This window comes from Neopsephotus bourkii, unplaced genomic scaffold (genome assembly GCF_033783945.1).
Source record: "Neopsephotus bourkii isolate Nb327-2 ecotype Australia unplaced genomic scaffold, CSIRO-AGI_Nbou_v1 NB_1780, whole genome shotgun sequence".
Classification (NCBI taxonomy): domain Eukaryota; kingdom Metazoa; phylum Chordata; class Aves; order Psittaciformes; family Psittacidae; genus Neopsephotus; species Neopsephotus bourkii.
This window is the reverse complement of record NW_026902254.1, coordinates 8786154-8806588: the sequence shown is the minus strand read 5'-3', so window position 1 is coordinate 8806588 and position 20435 is coordinate 8786154. Positions and strand designations below refer to the sequence as shown.

The window sequence follows — 20435 nt, the reverse complement described above, 5'->3', positions numbered from 1 at the left end:
CTTGCAGTTGAATTCCCAGACCCCTGCAACAAAGCAGTAGATCAGGAAACAAATACTCTAAGTCTGGCAAAGGGGTTAAGTTGTTTGTAAGTTAAGAGAACAAGCTATTAAAGAGCTTCACTTGTAACACCCTACTTATTTCCAGTCATTCCACCAACTCAATAAGGGTGAAAGCTACACAAACAGGTTTATAAGTTCAATGGCTAGTAATCCCCCTGAATATGAGAATGATTTTCATCTTCTCTAAAATCAGTTAAAAAGTTTAATAATGTTTTTGATTGTGAGCTAGGTCATTGTCCATTTAAGTTTCGTGCTTTCCTAATGCCTTTTTTATTTAGGAAGGAGTGGCTTGAGTAACACACATCCTCAACAGTGAAATAACAAATAGTAAATCATAAAATGCACCTTGGACAATGGAGAAAAAGCCCACATAATCCATTATGTAATATGTGCTATGATCTTAATTATAGGAAGTTAATTTGCATGATGATACAGATGCAGAAAACCTGTAGGTGATCTGCAAGTGGATGAAGACTGACAAACAAAGTGATGAACCACATAAAAAGACTTACATGAAAGCATGCAGAGGTAAAAAACCCGATTATGTTACTTGTATAGGCTGCTGTTCTTGTAAATTTGTGCTTGAGAGAATAAATTCATAGGTGAATTTGGACCAGTGGCTGACGTGTCTTGAAAACATTAAGATGAAGTACACAGTATTTATTAGAAATGTTACTTTGGTTTTGTGTGGAGTGTCTTTGCTGATTAGAGAGCATAGTATGGATTTCAAAAAAAAAGTCATGTAAAAGTTCAAAACCACAAGTGCATTTTTAGCCTAAAGAATTAGATTCTTTGAAGGCATATGACAACAGTCATTAAGTATGCAGATGAATTTTGCAAAATGCAAAGTAAGAATTTGTTCTTTATCTGTGTGGTAGATAAAGGCAAGAGTTGATGAGTTTATATGGTTGGATAGAAGTCATGTTAAAAGAAGAACCTTTATGATAGAAATGATGAAGCAAAGGGTACATTCATTGGAAGAGGGTGGGTGTGTTTGTCACCTGTGGTGGTGTGTTTGTCACCTATGGTCTTTAACAGCAAAATAAACTATCAGGAACGAGGTAATAATCTTTCTTTCCTAATGCAAGATGAATGCTCACTTTTCTCCTTTTAAGGCAAAAGGGAAATAAAGTATTGCTGTGACTGTTTAAAACTGCTAAGTGGTAGCTTTGGCAAGAAAAGAACAAAAAAGAAGCACCAGAAAAAAAAAAAAAAAGACTTTTTTTATGAAAATCTGAATGTTCAGAGAAGAGCTGACTGGACCACAGCAAGTCATTTGCTTTTTCATTTAATGGTGAACCAGTGTTACGTTAATTCAGAAGTTGGGTTTTCCTTACACTTTTTTCAGAAAAGCAAAATAGCCAGTATCATTTGCAGTAGTTGAGACTTCTCTACTTTGAAGATATCACTGATGTGTGTTGGTATTTAACATGACAAGGCTTTGTATTCTACCACTTTCTGTACCTAATGTGAGGACTGTCTGTATTTTACTTAAGATACAGTTTGGTCTTGATCAAAATCGCATTGAATTTAGAGGACAGACAGTTACTGATTTCTACCCTGCTTTGGATCAGACGTTTTGTGAAGTACTACATTTCATTTGGAAAGATGCATATATAACAATTATATATAATATACCACCACTGTTGACTAACTTTAGTACTCTACAAATGAGTAGGGCATACTGATGAAGCAGCAGAAGTAATTTAAAGACACTTCAGTTAATAACAAACCATTTCTGCATGTTGTACACAGCTATGTGAATTTCTGACTCTCTAGTAAAACCTTCTTCAAAAGTTAATTTTTTTTTTCAAATGAATCAGACGTACTTCATCCAGATGCCCTAAAGATGGGACTAAAGTGGTATAAATATAACACATACAAACATTGGCCCCCTTACATATTATAATATATATTTCCAGACTTCAAAAATATTATCTACTTAGGATTGTATAAGAAGTTTTCATTTAGAAGCGTACTGTGTTCTCAGAAAGCTCTAGTAGTTAATTTCAATATTTAACAATTTTTATAATTAATTCTTGGTGACAGAAGGACTTTATAGAATATTTGGGCTATTGGCAGAAGATAAAGTTTTCTAGAGCATGTTTTAACATATGAATAATGCCTTAGTTGAAATATGCTGTTTGTCACAACAAAAAGATTTCAATTAAAAGATGATATGCTTAAAAAATTCATGCATAAATAATGTACAAATTTAAGACATTGGAAAGACGAATTTTCTCTTAAAGCCTAAGGCTGATATACTGCTTTAAGATTTTCAAAGTGAAATCTATGCATGTGTGTAGTACTGAATTACTTTCCTTAATAAAGACATAATAAAACCAGTAATACTGAGAATACCTTCATTTTACCTGAGGCATGAAGTTATAACACCATTTAGTATGTAAGGATACCCTGTTCTTGATAAAGCTGGGGATTTAAGGACTGAGTTTTTTGAGGTAATAATGCCCTACTGTTCACTTCAGACTCTGTTCCTGATGCTCCCCATATGTTTACACTTGCCCACATGCTAAAATCTGAATCAGCCAATTATATTGAAAACTATTAAATGAACAACAGTTTGGTGCTTTCAAACAGTATTGTTTACCTGAGCTTCTACATTGAGGTGCAGTTGACACTTGTTTATTTAAAAGTGTCAACTTGTAAATGTGTCCACTTATTTATTTATCGTTGATCCTCACAAAGTTCAAACACCAGCTCTGTTTCAGGGTGTCCTGGGTTCAGCAGTAGCAGTCATTTTTCTCCTTCTTAGTAGCTGATGCAGTGCTGTGTTTTTTACTTTTGCCCTGGGAACAGCACTGATAACATCGATGGTTTTAGTTGCTGCTCAATAACGTTTACTCTGATCAAGGACTTTGAGTCTCATGCTCTGCCAGGGAGGAGGGGAAGGTGGGAGGAAGCAGACAGGACACCTGACCCAAACTAGCCAAAGAGGTATTCCATACCACAGTATGTCATGCCCAGTATATAAACTGGGGGCAGTTACCTGGAAGGGGTAGAGCACTGCTCGGTTGGGCTGGGTATCGGTCAGTGAGTGGTGAGTGGCTGTATTCTCTTCCCTTGTTATTTCCCTTATCATTATTATTATTGGTGGTAACAGCAGTGGTTTGTGTTATATCTTAGTTACTGGACTGTTCTTATCTCAACCAATGAGAATTGCATTCTTTCAGTTCTTCTCCCCAGCCCTCCGGGAGTGGGAGAAGGAAGGTGGGGGTGAGTGAGCGAGGGCTGCATGGCTGACTGGGCTTAAACCACGACATAGGGCAAGCAGTAGTTGTTCCCTGTAAGACCTGTATGACTTTTTTGTTGCTAATAGATCTAATTTGTATACTGCCAACAAATTAATGTTTTTTAATCAAACTAGCAAAGCTTTCTAAAACAGTTGTTAATCTATCTCTGAAGGCACATAATTTACACAGACAGTTAAGGCCATCGTGTTCAAAGGTATGTTACTGAAAAGGAAAAAGTCAAGATTATTGATTCAGAAGACAAGCAGAAACATGTATATGTAGTTAACTTGCCAGTGCTGTCACTAGAAAGGTAGTTCTTGCACTGGTTTCTGATTTTGTAGTTTAAGCATCCATAAGTCCCACTTTCTGATATTTGCCCTAATACAAGAATCATGCTTCCCATTCTTTTCAGAGTGGTTTTAAATTTCTGACACAGTGACACAACTTCTCAGGGAGGGCTGGGGGCTTCCCTTCTTACCAGATCCTGCACTTTCTTAACTTCCCCATAGAATAAATCTGTCAGTGCCCGGAGCATATGCTCTCACTCCTGGGGTTTTGGTTGCTTGGACTCAATGCCAACTTTGATATTGCAACTGTGCCATGATGCTAAGTGTTGCACAAATTCCAAAGAGCTGTGAGAACCCCTGAAGTGGCCCATCCACCTTTTGCCTTCTCTTGTCATATGCTTTTTAGCTGGGCTCTTGCTTTTGGGCCATATCTGAGCTACATTCCAGCTACAGCAGGGCAGAGCCATATCTTCTGTTGATCCAGACCCTGAATCTCACCCACAAATGTGACTACCTGGTTTTCCCTCAGACCATCCCCATTGTTACAAGCTTATTGAAGATCACAGGACTATGGGTAATGCTGGTTACTACCACCATGCCTGAGACTTCCTCTTACTTGTGGAATTCCTGTCCCGGCTTCACATTGTTACTTTCCCCATCACTATGGACTTATCTGATAATTTGGATTCATGGCTGGCCTTAGCTACCATCATGACCCACTCATGTTCTCTGATAAAATCATTCTCAAATATATAAAAAATAAACAACTACTGAAAACATACTTCAGTCCCTTATTGACACTTTAAGGCTACAAATTGCCATGACTGAAGCTGACGCAGCAGGTAAGTTTTAGACTGAGGTACCTTAATGCTATTCAAGTTCTATATTAAAAGGAGAAGGTCATGTTTACACCATATTATGGAGGATGATATAGAAATCTCCTCCAGAAACAGCAGTGTATCTCTGCAGTATTTGGAATATGTCTATTTTAATTAAGCATGTTGAGAATTAGAGCTGATTTATCCAGGCACAGTGTCACCCTCCAATGACTAACCTGCTTTTGGGACCTGTGGTTACAATCCCTTATGGCACATCACACTATGATGCAAATGTACTAGCTCAGATCAATATTAGCTAGGGGGTGTCTCTGAAATTATCCTTCAGTTCTGCGTTATATAAGTAATGAAATATATGCAGTTTGTCTTGTCAAAAATCAAGTCTGGAACAAAATGGATGCAAGACATAGTAAAAATACTTTTAACAGCTGTGATTCTTGTATCTAGGAAACAATATTTTAACTCACAGAATGCAGTTCTTAAGAAATAGGGTAACTGAAAACAGAATATTATAAATTCCTGGCAAGAAGATGAAGAAAAAGGAGACAGTCTGTAAATTGTTCATAACTCATAAGACTAGTGAACTAAAAATCAGGCAATTTTATTTTGTCTTGGAAGAGTCTCTGATTTGTCCATTTCACTTTTCCATGAATCTATTAAATATGCTCCACAAATTCATTATTACTTATGGACAAATTTGTGAAAGATCTCTAATGTGAATATTCAGAATTTGCACAAATGTTTACATGTAAGCGTTAAGTAGATTCACAAACTGAATAACTGAATAGTTTATCTCACCTGCTTACTCAGTTCCTATATGGCAAAAAGAATGCTCTCTAAAAATCAAAATACTTTCTGCAATTTTCACTGAGTTTTTCAACATTTTATCAATCTGCTTTTTACCACTTTTTTTTTTTTTTTTTAATCTGCTTTTGATACACACAGGGTGTTAACCCCTATTGTAACTATGGACACTTTCCTACTTTGAATGGCTGGAGATCCACAGCAAGAGCATAATTTAGTACAAAAACATTTTTATCATGTTCTCTGAGACTACACAAACAAAAAAGTGCTTCTCAGGTGTCTAAATGGATCAATCACCAGACTATACTTTAAGAGCTGAGTTGAACCAACCTTTCACCTCCTCAGATGCAAAGAATATACCTGAAAGGAAAGAAAAAATGTTTTCCTATGTTACAGGGAAGTATGAGGTCAAGGATGAATATTAAACTTCATGAGGAAAGTGATTGCTGCTGTGTATTTTTTTTCTTAATAGGCATTTATAACAGTATTAGAAACAAAGAAAAGACAATATAAAGGATTTGTTCATTAATTTCTTTGGTCTTACTCCACAAAACACATGGTAGCAGAACTGATTTTTGCTTATTGTATGATTGGTTTTGTTTTCATACAAAAAAAGGTGAAACAAGAAAACTGCTTTGCATGTGTTCCATGCATATGAGGACATTTTATCAGGTGTGTTAAGACACAAATTTGGTTGGGATTTTTGAATATACATAGAAAAAATATAATCACTGTGAAATTTGAACTTCTATAACCCTAAGTTTATCTTCTTGACAAGTATAACAAGAAATAGAAATATAGAATTAATAAAAGGAAGTAAGGAAATTAATGAAAATTAATGTAGGAATGTCAGTAGCCAGAGACATTGTTCAGATATCCGTTGAGACAGCTTGTCTTCTGATATGTGTTTGTTACCTTCTGACATAATGTTACCACAGACAGAGAGTTTATACACCTTGTTTTTTCAAAGTAGTCCTACTGGGGTTGCAAAAGAAAGAAGTCACTTTTAAACAGTTAGTAGATTTACAAATGAAAATTCTCAGTATCTTTTCTAATTGTAATCATCCCTTACTTCTAGTTACTCCATGAAGATTCTCTTGCAGAGTTTTTGCCTATTCTTTCTGTATTGTGCATCCAAAGTAAGAACACAATGATGTCAGCTGTGAAATGTTTTCATTCTCATCTGTGGCTCAAGGATAAAAAGTTTATGTGTAGAGTAGCTAGCATAAAAACGTCAGTGTGGAATCACCATACTCTAACAACTAACTGTAATTTCCCGGGTCATTCATTTTCCCCTTCTTGAAAATGGGGGTTATATTTCCCTTTTTCCAGTCGTCGGGAACTTTACCTGACTGCCATGAATTTTCAAATATGATGGCCAGAGGCTTAGCAACTTCATTTGCCAGCTCCTTCAGGACCCGCGGATGGATTTCATCAGGACCCACAGACTTGTGCACATTCAGATTTTTAAGTTGTTCTTGAAGTAGTTCCTCTCATACAGTGGGCCTGAGGTCTTCATTCTCACAGTCCCTGCGTCTGCCTTCCAAGACTTGGGTGGTGCGATCAGAGCCTTTGCCAGTGAAGACCAAGGTAAAGAAGTTATTCAGAACCTCAGCCTTCTCCAAATCCTGGCTAGTTAGTTCTCCCCAGAGCTTCCTGAGGGGGTCTACATTCTCCCTAGTATGTTTTTATTTGCTATGTACCTGTAAGATCCCTTCCTGTTATCCTTAATATCCCTAGCCAAGTTTAATTCTAACTGGGCCTTAGCTTTCCTAACCTGGTCCCTAGCTTCCCGGACAACATTCCTTTACTCTTCCCAGGCCACCTGACCTTGCTTCCATTTTCTATAAGTCTCTTTTTTCATTTGAATTTTTCTCAGCAGCTCCTTACCCATCCAAGGAGGTCTCCTGGCCCTCCTGCTTCACTTCCTTCTAGTTGGGATGCAACACTCCTGAGCTTGCAGTAAGTGATCCTTGAATATCCACCAAGAGACTTGGGCCCCCTGCCCTCTAAGTCTATATACCATGGAACCTTACTAAGCAGGTTCCTGAAGAGGCCAAAGTCTGCTCTCTTGAAGTCTAGGGCAGTGAACTTAATGGAGGATTTAAAACATAAGAAAACAAACAATTTTATTTTGCTTCTCTGGGAGCTGTTGTAATAGCTAATGCTATCTCTTTAAAAAGTTCAGCAAACGTCCAGCAACTGTAGGTTTCTGTCCTTTTTTTCGTTGTTAAATGTTTATATTACAGATCACTTTTAGAAAGGTGAGGCTTAGAAGACACCATTTGTTCAGTCACTAATTCAAATTAATGTTTATTTTTTTAGAGTTACTTTCTTTTTTAAAAAAATCAAGTCATTAATACAGTGTAATATGCAATGATTAGTGAGTTATTACTAAGAAGATAGTTGGGAATTAACAATCTAGAGTACATTGTTACTTTGTTAAAATCAATTATTACTGTTAATACATCCAAACATAGTCTTAAATAAATACATTTTTAGTTCTAGAAGAAAGAATTAGATAAATTTGTTTGATTCCCTGAATAGTACGGACTTTTTTTTTCCTGAGTTGAACCTAGCAAAATATATTAATCTAAGCCTACTTTCTGAAATTGGTATGATGTGAGAAGTCTACGATGAACAGAATTTGTTATTATGCTTTGGCATTAATTCCAATAATTAATTAAGTCACTATTAAAAATGTGCCTATTTCTCCTTTAATTAGGCTTTATTTAGTTGAAAGACACTGATTCTTCCTGTATCTTTCTATGCCAGATTAAAGCAGTTTTTAATACAGAGTATTTTCTTCCTTTGAAGATGCTGCAGTTGTGGTAAAATTTGTAAACAATAAAGAGTTCATCAAAGAGCAAAGCTAATTGGGTAACATTTAATGTCTGTAGGTAATCAGAAAACGCATGCAGTCTTCCTATGCTGGTTAAAGAATAAGTCAAAGCTTTTCCTCAGATTTGCATGCATTTAGTGTTAACTTAATGTTTCTAATCGTTCTATCCAATTGAGGTCTTAGATACAGATAAATTATGATATGCCTAGTTTTCATCTATGACTTGAAGGAGAAATGCCACGTATTTTAATCTTTACTGTTCACTGCCTATACCATTCACATGTCAGAAAAACAGTACTTTTATTTATGTGAACCTAACTATACACTCACTGTAGCATACCTTTAAGTCAATCATCTTTAGAAGTGGTTGAATTGTTTAGATATTGCTATTCCAAATTTGCATACTTAGGATTTATTCATACTAACAGTGTGCCTTTTTTTATGACTGCTTTTTATTTCATGCATTCAAGTGAGGAACTGGCTTCTATAAATCATTCTTCTTCCATTCTTCCATGAAGAGTTGCTAAAAACCTTTCAGATTTCTCGATGTGGAGTGTGGGCAACAAAGATAACAAAAGCAAAGAAATGGTTCTGTAAAGAAAAATAAGAAAAAAAAAACAAAGACAAAAAAACCCCTGTGCTTAGCTTTATGCTGCAAGTTTCATAAAAAACTGTTTCACAGATTACAGTGAGAAGCAGTGATTATTGAACAAAGTCTTCCCCAAAGCACTCTGATTTTCCTTTACAGTGACACTTTTATCCAGAGCTGAGCACTTTCATATTTGGAATGTAAACTGAATTCTGACAATAGGCATCCTGATATTCAGCTGATGAGAACTATGGAAATTCTTAATAATAATATAGCTTTCCATGGTTATTATTCAAGGGTATAAAAAAAATAAAAAGAAAAAACATAGTATTCAGAATGATTCGGTCTGTATCTAAAGGTTGTGCTTTTAAGGTAACACAAGAATCGAACAGCTGTGGTTCAGAGACTGACTGCCTAGAGGACTACAAGGCAAACAAAATCTAGAAATTACCTCTGCATTTTTAGCTTGTGTTTTCATTACTTCAGTAAGTCTACAGGGCACAGACAGACTCACTGGGTTAGGCTTTATACATGATGCTGTAGATTTAAATTTCGTTTTCAGAATGAATTGTTACTTTTCTAAGTTTGGCTATTTTTATGAAAGTTAGGGGTTTTTGTTATCAGCTTTTGTTATCTTATTTTATTATCTTATTTTCCAATTAAGAATTTCAAACTGTATTACCAGTACAAAATTTTGATAAGTTCATATAAGATTGATCTCTGCCTCCCTGTTTGTTGGATTTTTATTATTTATTTGGTTTTGGATTTTGTTTTGTATATTTTGACATTTTTATTTTATTTTTTATTATTTATTTGGTTTTGGGTTTTGTATATTTTGCCTTTTTTTTTTTTTCTTTTTCTCCTAGACCCAATTCATACAGAGTTAAGGTGTAGGGGTTTTCTTATGCACATAGTTTACCTAGGAATAACTGGCATAAATCTATGGAACAGATCATGGCCTGAAATATTTCCTGGAGCCTGCTTGACTAATAACGACCATTTTGTCCCCTACCGCTATGACTCTTCCTCTAAACCAGGAACAATTTTTGTAAAAGAACACAAAATCTTCAATTTGAAGCAAGTATAAAATTTCTCATGTTAGGAATGATTTCCACACTCCTCAATGGGATCATGTAAGAGTCACTGCACTATCAGCTACCTGGGGCATTTCCACTGGCTCATGTTGCAGCAAGGTCATAGAGGCCAAGGAGAAAAAGAGAGGCTAAAAATATAAGCAGGATATATGGTAATGCAGAATCAGAACTTTCACTAAACTTTCCAAATCGGAGTTGAAGTGAAAGTGCTTGCATCTTTGCCCTGTATGACTCTGCTGTAGGTGACTCTTCATGAAAACAACTTTCTCTGTTACTACTGTTTTCAGCAGCGTAAGGCTCTAAGAAACACCTACATTGTATTCCTTTTGACCCATAGTATTTGTTTGGACTTAACCTTTGCCCCATAGTGTTAATCTTTCAGTCAATGTCAAATAGGGTAAGAAATAGTAAAAATGCATTTAAGAAGTTTTTCCCTGCAAGTTATGAAGTGATGTGGCCGATCAGATTATCAGTCCATGCTGGAGAATAAAGGCTTCTATGAAACAAAGGTGGTAGTGGGAGGAAACATCTTATAATACGACAAATAAATTATTGTTATTTACGATTCTATATAAATATATATGACTATTTATGACTTCTAATTATTATGTCATAAGGAGGTAAACAAGGAGCCTAGTATATCTGTTCGAAAAGTTATTTCATAAATTGGAAAGGAGAATGTTTAAACTCTGGGTGCCGAAAGAAACATTATTTCGCTATTTGTTAGGGGTTTATTTAATAATTTATCTTATTTAAAGAAGAATAAAGAAACAGCTACACTGGACGATGAAGAGGTTTGGAGACAGGATGATGAGGACTTTTGTAGCCTCTGAGACAACTTATCACTTGTATTAACAATCTTCAGTTTTTTTAAAAAATACAATTGTAAATGGTCAAAAAATATTTTATTATACAGATACTTTAAGGATATCTGGGTTTTTTTGTACTATTTTTTATCAGCTTCTTTCACAAAGGGAAGGTTTTTAAGTTCCATAATTTTTGATCACATGTATTTTTAAGAAAGGAGTGTCATTGTGTAAGTTTATGGCTTCTTTATTTGATAAAAACTTATAAATATTTTTTATCTCAAAAGACTTTTCTAAGGTAAATAATTTATAGAAAAATCATTAAATGCTAGACTAAGACATGCACATCTTTGGTATACACGAATATAATAGAACTGTTTAAACAAGTTGTAATTATTAAGAAAAATAGAAAATAAGTAAAAAGACTTTTTAGAAAACAAATGAGATTTTATTTAAATAAACCCATAATACATTATTTTGCTAGAAAAAAAATACAATCTTAAATTGGGTGAAATATTGCACCTACAACATTTTGTGTAATACACCTGCTTTAACAACGATAGATGCCAGCGGAAAAAATCTTGCTGACATTAGTGGGAGTTACAATAGGAATTTTAACATCAAATACAGAACAGCTCATAAAATATATAATTTTTCATCTATTTTCATTTGCCTTCAAAATACATATGCTTGGAAAAAAACACTAGGATTAATTTTCAAAGCCAAATAGGAACCTTATGTAGCAGCTGGATGGCCTCACACAAAGAGTTGTGGTCAATGGCTCAATGTCTGGCTGGAGACCATTAACGAGTGATGTCCGTCAGGGATCGGTGTTATGACCGGTCTTGTTCAACATCTTTGTCGCTAACATGGACAGTGGGATTGAGTGCGCCCTCAGCAAGTTTGCCGATGACACCAAGCTGTGTGGTTTGTTTGATATGCTGGAGGGAAGGAATGCCATCCAGAGGGACCTTGACACGCTTGTGAGGTGGGCCAGTGCCAACCTTATGAAGTTAGACCATGCCAAGTGCAAGGTCCTACACCTGGGTTGGAGCAATCCCAGGCACAGCTACAGGTTGGGCAGAGAAGAGATTCAGAGCAGCCCTGCAGAGAAGGACTTGGGGGTGTTGGTCAATGAGAAAATGAACATGAGCCAGCAGTGTGCGCTTGCAGCCCAGAAAGCAACCGTATCCTGGGCTGCATCAAAAGGAGTGTGACCAGCAGGTCGAAGGAGGTGATCCTGCCCCTTTATTCTGCTCTCGTGAGACCTCAGTTGGAGTACTGTGTTCAGTTCTGGCATCCTAAACATAAAAAGGCTATGGAACTGTTGGAACAAGTCCAGAGGAGGGCCACAAGGATGATCAGGGCACTGGGTAACCTCCCATATGAAGATAGGCTGAGAAAGTTGGGGCTGTTCAGACTGGAGAAGAGAAAGCTGCGTGGAGACCTCATTGCAGCCTTCCAGTATCTGAAGGGGGCCTATAGGGATGCTGGGGAGGGACGCTTCATTAGGAACTGAAGTGATAGGACAAGGGGTAATGGGCTCAAGCTTAAAACAGGGGAAGTTTAGATTGGATATAAGGAGGAAATTCTTTCCTGCTAGGGTGGTGAGGCACTGGAATAGGCTGCCCATTGAGGTTGTGAATACTCCATCCCTGGCAGTGTTCAAGGTCAGGTTGCATGAGGCCTTGGGTGGCATGGTTTAGTATGAGGTGTCCCTGCCCATGGGAGGGGGGTTGGAACTTGATGATCTTAAGGTCCTTTCCAACCCTAACTATTCTATGATTCTAAGTCTGTGAAAAGTTTTGAATGAGGGGGCAAGCAAAATCTGAGATTATTTTTTGAAATGAAGAGTAGCGTCTGCCATTTTAGTAACAGTAATCAGATAGGTCATCTAAGAGGCTTAAAATAATATGTACCTGTTAAACTTTCAAAGTAATCCATCTGCCTTTTTATATAAATCATATTGATTGCTCCGTGTTTGTTTTCATAGAATGGTTGAGATTAAATGGGACCCCTGGAAGTCTTCTAGTCCAACCTCCCTGCTTATGCAGGGTCACCTGCAGCACATTACTCAGGATTCTCCAGGTAGCTCTTAAATATTTTCATGCCATGAGATTACACAGCCTATTCCAGTTCTTGGTCACCCTCACAGTAAAGAAGTTCCTAAGAACAATTTAAGGTATTTAATAGCAAAGTGGCGCTGAAATTCTTAAGCATATATATCCTATTTCAATATCAACTGACAAGTGAAATTTTATGCAGAATTATGATATTGGGACTGATCTTGCCTTGGCTTGCAGAAGTTAAAAAACAGTTCTGTCCTATTCAATACTGATATATTAAATTTCTTCTGAGAAATGTTGTTGTTATTGTTATTTAGATCACCTACAAAAGTGTATCCTTAATCAAAATTCTATAAGATTGATAGAAACTAAACTGATTCCATAAGATCTATTTCAAAGTTCATGTTTTTAAGCAAGCATGATGATTGATCTCCTCTTGGAATCCTTATGGAAGTTATGCATCAAGACCAGCTTTTAGTAACTGATATTATATGTATTATATATCTCCTGCCTGCCTTCCTGCCTCCTTTCCTTCCTGCCTGCCTTCCCTTCCTCTCATCCTGCTGTCTTTCCTATTCTTCTGTCCTTCCCATCCAATCTTCCTTCCTGTCCTTCCATTCCACCTTTTCCATCCTTCCTTTCCTCTTTCCTTCTGTCCTTCCTTCCCTCCTTCCATTCTTATGTCCTTCCTTTCTACAAATCCTAAACTTGAAAGCTATTCTCACTTTTTACTACATGTTTTCAGATAGGAAAATTAATTTAACATGCTTATTAACTTCTGTACCTTATTTAATGTCCACATTCATAGGACAAAGAATATACTTTTAAATTAGTGAAATATGGACAGTCTGAAAATACTTCTGCAGGAGCATTTTATGAGCATTTTATGATTATCCCTTTTTGATATGAAGACCAGCCACTCAGAATCCCTATTATCTCTTCTTTTTCAATTTTTTTATACCTCTTTTTCTTTTAAAATTGTTTTTTTTGTTCCTCAAGCAGTGCATGTGATGCAGGGAAATAAAAGACTGCAGAACCTCAAGTACAAAACCTCTCCATTTTGTTGTATAGAGCAAGTTAAAGTGAAGTTCACAGCAACAGCATTCTTTGGTGCGAAAAGCATGACATAGCTCATATTTTAATGTTCTAGAAATCAGGAAATCAGGCAACAGCAGAGCTATGGTCTTTCACACTTCCTGAAAGGGGGGTGGGTATTTTGTTGTGGTTTTGGTTTTTTGTTGTTTTTTTTTTTTTGTAACAAAATACTCTGTGGCAGCAGTTCATCATTCTTTCACTATGTGACATACATAATAATGATGACAATGTAAAAGAGCTAATAAATTGCTAGTCCTTCTACAGCTATAAAGTAACATAAAAATAGTGATGGAACATTTATAGTTCTTGACATGATACAGCATGTGGAGAATATTACCATCAAAGATTAATTTTATTTGGAAGAAGTTACCAAGGGCAAGTGCATCATTAAAAACAATTGCATTTTAAGCTAGATATTGAAAAAAGAAAAGCAGCAGGTAATTCACTTGTCATGAATGAATTGATCACATAACCTTGAATTAAAAAACCCTCAAACTATACATCTAAAGGATTAAGGCAGGCACTGAGAAATTGATGGAAATCTGTCAATGAATCACACAAAGTTGTTTAATCTGTCATTGAAGAACTCTGGATTGTTTAATGCATTGAAGTGTTTTAACAATGTAGTCCTTCAGCAGTTTTTACATATATAAAATGTATTTTGCATGCTTGTACTATCAGCCCAAATGGTCTTAAAATTTTCAGCTCTGGATCACAATACAGGCATCTTTTCCAAGTTGCAAAAGGACTGCAGGAAGCTTACTCATAATTAAAATAATTCAAAGCAATTATTATTTTTATGTGAATATATTTAGTAGATGGCCAAGACTGATAATCTCCCAGATTAATAATTAATGTGTTTGGTATTTAAGATGAGACACTGTGTCTTTGTTGGTAGATATATAGCCATTAGAATTCGAAGGGTGACCTCTCTTGCTCCTTGGTATGGGCTGATCCTTGATGTTGCTAAATCATCTTGTTTCCACATACATTTTGTTTTTTCTTGGGATTTTATACATTTCCGCATCAGTGTTTTTTGTCTTTAATTCACCAGATGCTGACTACTGTACTATCTCAATATCCACCTCTTCCTGCATTTTTACTCTTGTTATCTTTTATGGTTCTTTCCTATGAATTTATAGACATTTCTCACCATTCATCAATTTTCTCAAAAGTTTCAACCAAGCTTACAGAGAGCTGTTTTATATCAAAGCTAGAATTTGGATCATAGATAGTGAAACCACTTGGAAAAAAAATTACAGCCTTATTCTGTTTCCCTATTTACATAGATTTAACATCATACATAAACACAAAGCCCTATCTAGTTTGCATGGAAGGAAGAAACAACAGCAGAGGAGGATGAACACATACATTGTTTTAAGGCACCCTTACAATATTTTGTTGTGAGGTTATCTTCCTTAACTAAAAGCTGTTAACACTACTAAAACGATTACTTCAAATCAGTGCATACTTCATTGGCTTTGTTTGACTTTGTACCTGGCATGGTGAGAGCAATTGGCAGACCATAACAACTAAAGAAGCAGTAGCTTAAAAATGTCATGGAATAGATTCATGGTGTAACATACTAGATTTGTATTTGACCCAACACAGAGAAAAAATTTTTTAGGAGGAGGAGAAAAACAACAAATGGACCCATAGCTATGTAGTAGGAAAATATAAGGCTATGTAAATATTAAAAATCTTTTAATGTAGCTTTACTGTTCAGAAACTGTAACTTCCAGTCCTACATGAGTTCAGAAGACTGATTTCATGGCCAGCCTCTTTGAACATATGCGGAACTTAAATTCCTTACAGATGTAGGAAGTCACCTAAAGAAATAAGATGGCAAATGTGGGACAACTTGAAAATGGGTGAATCATTCACAAATTCTCAGAATACAGGTTTTATCATAACCTGTTAAAATCACTGAGCTCTTCTTAGTTTTTCATATTTGCCTTCATTTAGTGTATCCAATGTGATTAACTGAATGGAATTATATTTTTAAATTAGTGTTATATATGGTATCCCTCCTCATTGCCACATTCTTGATCACAGTGGCTAACAGTAGATAATACTTTTTGCTGGCTGCTTACAATAACAGTTTGTTATAATGTGTTAAAACAAGGAAGAGAGGTGAGCCATAGAGCACAAGTTAAAGACTTAATCTGCACAAATTCTGTGCGGATTCTTGCTAATTAGGTATGTTAATCCTTTTTTTGTGAAGAGCAGTAAATTTTGAATCTGATTAAATGTTCTAAAACCCTACACTTTTATAGATAAACAATAAATAAAAAGCAAAATCAAGATTTTTTCTTATGCAGGATTTGTAACATATTTAAAAAAATTATCTGGAAATCTGAATTGAACTAAAGAAACTATCATCCAGACCAGAATGTTCCTACTCATTACAAATGCATTTACTGTAAAGCCTTTAATTCCAGCATAGTGAAGGTTAGGCACGTCTGTTTACATTTGTTTGTCTATTATTATTAATTCATTCTGAGCACCTCTGACACTAGAAGATGTTGTGTCTTATTTTCCACAAAAGGAAATCGAAATAAAATTGTTCCATTTCATAATGTTGTTAAAATAATAATTTTCATAATAATTTTCAAGGGTTTTTTTTGTTTGTTTGTTTGGGTTGTTTTTGTTTTTTTTTTTTGTGGGGGGGGGTTGTTTTTCTTTGGTTGGTTGGTTTGCTTTGCTTTGCTTTTTTTATGTTGGGGTGTACTATGTGCTGTCCACAATCTCATTCCAATTTTCCTTGAAAATTATTCACTGGGATTTTTTTTTAATGAGAGATATCTGTTAAACTCTTAGACTTCAGGTGAAGATACTTTCAAGCTTAGTGAAGGTCGTTTTCTCAGTAATGCTAATAGGACTCTATCATGATTTTAAACTGATTCTCCTGAAAGTTTTCTGCTCAAAAAACTTGTGTCACTTCTAAAAGCAAAGGAAATAATTTTTTTTTTTTTTTAACCTTTGTCTTTTTGTCAGATAGTAAATTCAGTACTATGCACTGTGTACCCAGAGGAATTAGGGATTTAATGTATTTCTGCACTATAATATAGTCTCTCCATTCAAAGCCAGCTGGCAGCTACTGAGCATCTGCTCTCTGCATTGGTAGAGAGAGAAAACAGGAAACAAAGCATCAGAGAAGCCTAGGTTTCAGGAGTGATCCTCTAAATGAATGCCCTCCTTACAATAAAAAACAGCTATGAAAACCATTGAATTTGAGAGACAAAAACAGTTATTCTTTTCTTCTTTTGTTAAAAAATAAATGCATTCATTAATACAGCTTGGTTTCTTATGACTTGGTTTATATTTAGAATTGCCACAGGGTAGCTCTATAGTATATGGGAGATGCAGCCTAGCACTTAAACAAAGCTTGATGATGCTTTGATGTAGCCTCAGCTATCCTCTTTGAATGCCTATCAGTAGCATCCTGTGAGGTCTCAAAACTACCAGTCCTTTCTGCCCTTAACAGCCACCTTTAACAGCTGTTACTGCCTTTCGTCATCCCAAATTATGTGAATGAAGCCAAAAAGCAACACGTGTTCTTATGTGTGTGTATATATATATATAAAGTATTTTTCAACTTTTTAACATTTTGTTCAGTAAACCTCTTTAGAAGGAGTTTAAGACTTAATTGAATCTGTTTTATAGAAAATGGCCATTTAACTTTTGCAAGTTCTGGGGCTTCAAACAAGAGCAACAAAACATTACAGAATGAAGGAGAAAAGTTTTTTAACAAAAGAATGAAGAATTACTAAGTGCAATCTGTACAGCTGACTGAGTAATCACGATAGGTAGAAGTTTCAAGTGTGCGTTTTAGGAGTTACAAGCTTGCTTTCTGTAAATATTTGCAGGGCATGAATCTTGACTCCTTTCAAATCAATGTCAAAACCCCAACTGTTTTCAGTAGGAATGAAGTTTCAGTCACATCAAGAGAGAGGAATTAGTGGAGAAGAGACATAAAAAGAACACATGAAGATGAAAGGAAAAATTAAGAATAACAACCCTCCTCAAAAATTGCATATTTATATATTAAAAGAAACATATACAAGCATACATATACACATTCACATACCAGTCAAAATAGAGGTCTATGGATTAAATTCACACAGAGACAGTGGAAGCTCATTTTGTTCCTGAGATCCAATGGATTTCTTTTAAAGTGGGATACATTACGTTATATGATACAGAGCTATGTAACTTTTCTTCACATTATGTTACAAATATAGAGCTCTAGGTATGTTGTTTTTAAGATAAATTATTGAAAGATTTCTAATATTATGAGAATTAGACTTGGTAGATAACAGAGGTGTCATTTTCTTCTTTAAGGCAGATATTTAAAGGAAAAATTTAGTCAAGATAATACAGCAATATGTAGGCTATGATTTCTGGAAAGATGTGTTGTAGCTGCAGTTCATCAAATAGTACTCTCTGTCAGCTATTTGCTGGTGCCTTTAGACAAAACCATTTCCTGAAATGTATAGTTTCATCTGGCAAGATTATTCCTGTACAGAAGGGATATCTAAACTACTGAAATAGAATATGAAAAAAAAACAGATTCTGGTTAATCAATCCAACATGAAATATATACAATTCCAATTTAAATTCACATAAATATTTTCTTGCATTCAAAAGAAAACCTACTACCTTAATCAGCCATGGCCTTAGGTATTTACATTCCTGCCATATCTGTTACATGCAATTTTTTTGTAAGCGCTCTGAAAATCAAGGAATAATCCTGTTCAAGAATATTTATTTTTCTTGATTTGCATTTCAGTCTGTGCAGCAAGGGAGCATTGCTGGCTCATGTTCTTCCCCAGTTACACAAATCTGTGCTTCCCCTTGTTGAACTTCATAAGGTTCATGTTGGTTTGTCCAGCCCTTCAAGGCCTTTCTAGATGGCACCACGACCTTCCATTGTATCATCCACTCCTCCCAGTTTGGTGTTACCTGTAGACTTCCTGAGGTACACTTTGCCCACTCAACCAGTAAAGAATTTGAACAAGACTGGGTGCAGTACTGATCCCCACGGTGTGAGGCCGGTAGCGGCCCCCCAGCGCGCCGGGCCCGGGGCTTCTCGGAGTCGGGTTGCTTGGGAATGCAGCCCAAAGCGGGTGGTAAACTCCATCTAAGGCTAAATACCGGCACGAGACCGATAGCCAACAAGTACCGTAAGGGAAAGTTGAAAAGAACTTTGAAGAGAGAGTTCAAGAGCCCGCGGACGGTGTGAGTGTCTTTCTAGGCCCTTGAAGTGAGCTCCTGTGGTGCAAGAGAGGGGGAACACCTTGCACCAGTACCTACTAGAGCCTTATACTTCTGCGGGACTGATGTGCCAGGCCATCTGATCCACACAGTCCAGTAAATCCGATTGTCCCCTACCTCCACCTGGCTGGAGGCAGGGCCCCTCTAATAGTCATCACAGGATTGGACGCTTAAGTCATGTTGAAAGGGATTATTCTTCTTTAGGAGTGGGTAACAAGCTGTCTGGCTGTGGGTTAAACCACGACAGTTCTTTTTGGCGCCCAACGTGGGGCACGAAGGGGTTGGGATATCAACAGAGGAGGAGGTGATGCGTGCTGAAGAGGCCCCACCATATAATCAGCTGTCAGAAAGTGAAAAGCAGTATGCCTTGTTTACTGATGGGTCCTGCCGTATTGTGGGAAAACATCGGAGATGGAAGGCAGCTGTATGGAATCGTCGACGACAAGTTGCAGAAACTGCTGAAGGAGAGGGTGAATCGAGTCAGTTTGCTGAGGTGAAAGCCATCCAGCTGGCCCTGGACATTGCTGAACAAGAAAAGTGGCCAGCACTTTATACTGACTCATGGATGGTGGCAAATGCCCTGTGGGGGTGGTTGCAGCAATGGAAGCAGAGCAACTGGCAACGTAGAGGGAAATAATCCAAATCCTGCTGAAAGCCGGTTTTGCCATAAAACGAAGTAAGGCCAAGGGACCTGCACAGGAGATTCAATTTCTGGGAATAAAATGGCAAGATGGACGTAGACAGATCCCCACAGATGTAATCAACAAGATAACAGCAATGTCTCCACCAACTAATAAGAAAGAAACACAAGCTTTCTTGGGTGCAGTGGGGTTCTGGAGACTGCACATCCCAAATTACAGTTTGATTGTAAGCCCTCTCTATTACGTGACCCGTAAGAAGAATGATTTTAAATGGGGACCTGAGCAACAACAAGCCTTTGAGCAAATTAAACGCGCGATAGTTCATGCAGTGGCCCTTGGACCAGTTCGGACTGGGCCAGATGTAAAAAATGTATTGTACACCGCAGCTGGGGAGAATGGCCCTACCTGGAGCCTCTGGCAGAAAGCTCCAGGAGAGACTCGAGGTCGACCCCTTGGTTTTTGGAGTCGGGGATACAGAGGATCTGAGGCAAGCTATACCCCAACTGAGAAAGAGATACTGGCAGCCTATGAAGGGGTTCGAGCTGCTTCGGAAGTGATTGGCACCGAAGCACAGCTCCTCCTGGCACCCCGGTTGCCCGTGCTAGGCTGGATGTTCAAAGGCGGGGTCTCCTCTACGCATCATGCAACTGATGCTACATGGAGTAAATGGGCTGCACTAATTACACAACGAGCTCGAATAGGAAATCCCAGTCGTCCAGGCATTCTAGAAGTCATCATGGACTGGCCAGAGGGCAAAGATTTTGGGATACACACTTACCAAAGGCCA

At 36.9% G+C, this 20435-nt stretch overlaps 1 long non-coding RNA gene across 1 annotated transcript in view; it reads left to right on the top strand.

Moving 5' to 3' along the window:
• Positions 1 to 19419, top strand: part of LOC133226362 (uncharacterized) — a 216568-nt gene extending 197149 nt beyond the window's left edge. The window contains exon 2 of the long non-coding RNA XR_009729486.1: positions 19309 to 19419. This is a non-coding gene — a long non-coding RNA (uncharacterized LOC133226362). The remainder of the gene's footprint in view (positions 1 to 19308) is intronic.
• Positions 19420 to 20435: the final 1016 nt, after the last annotated feature.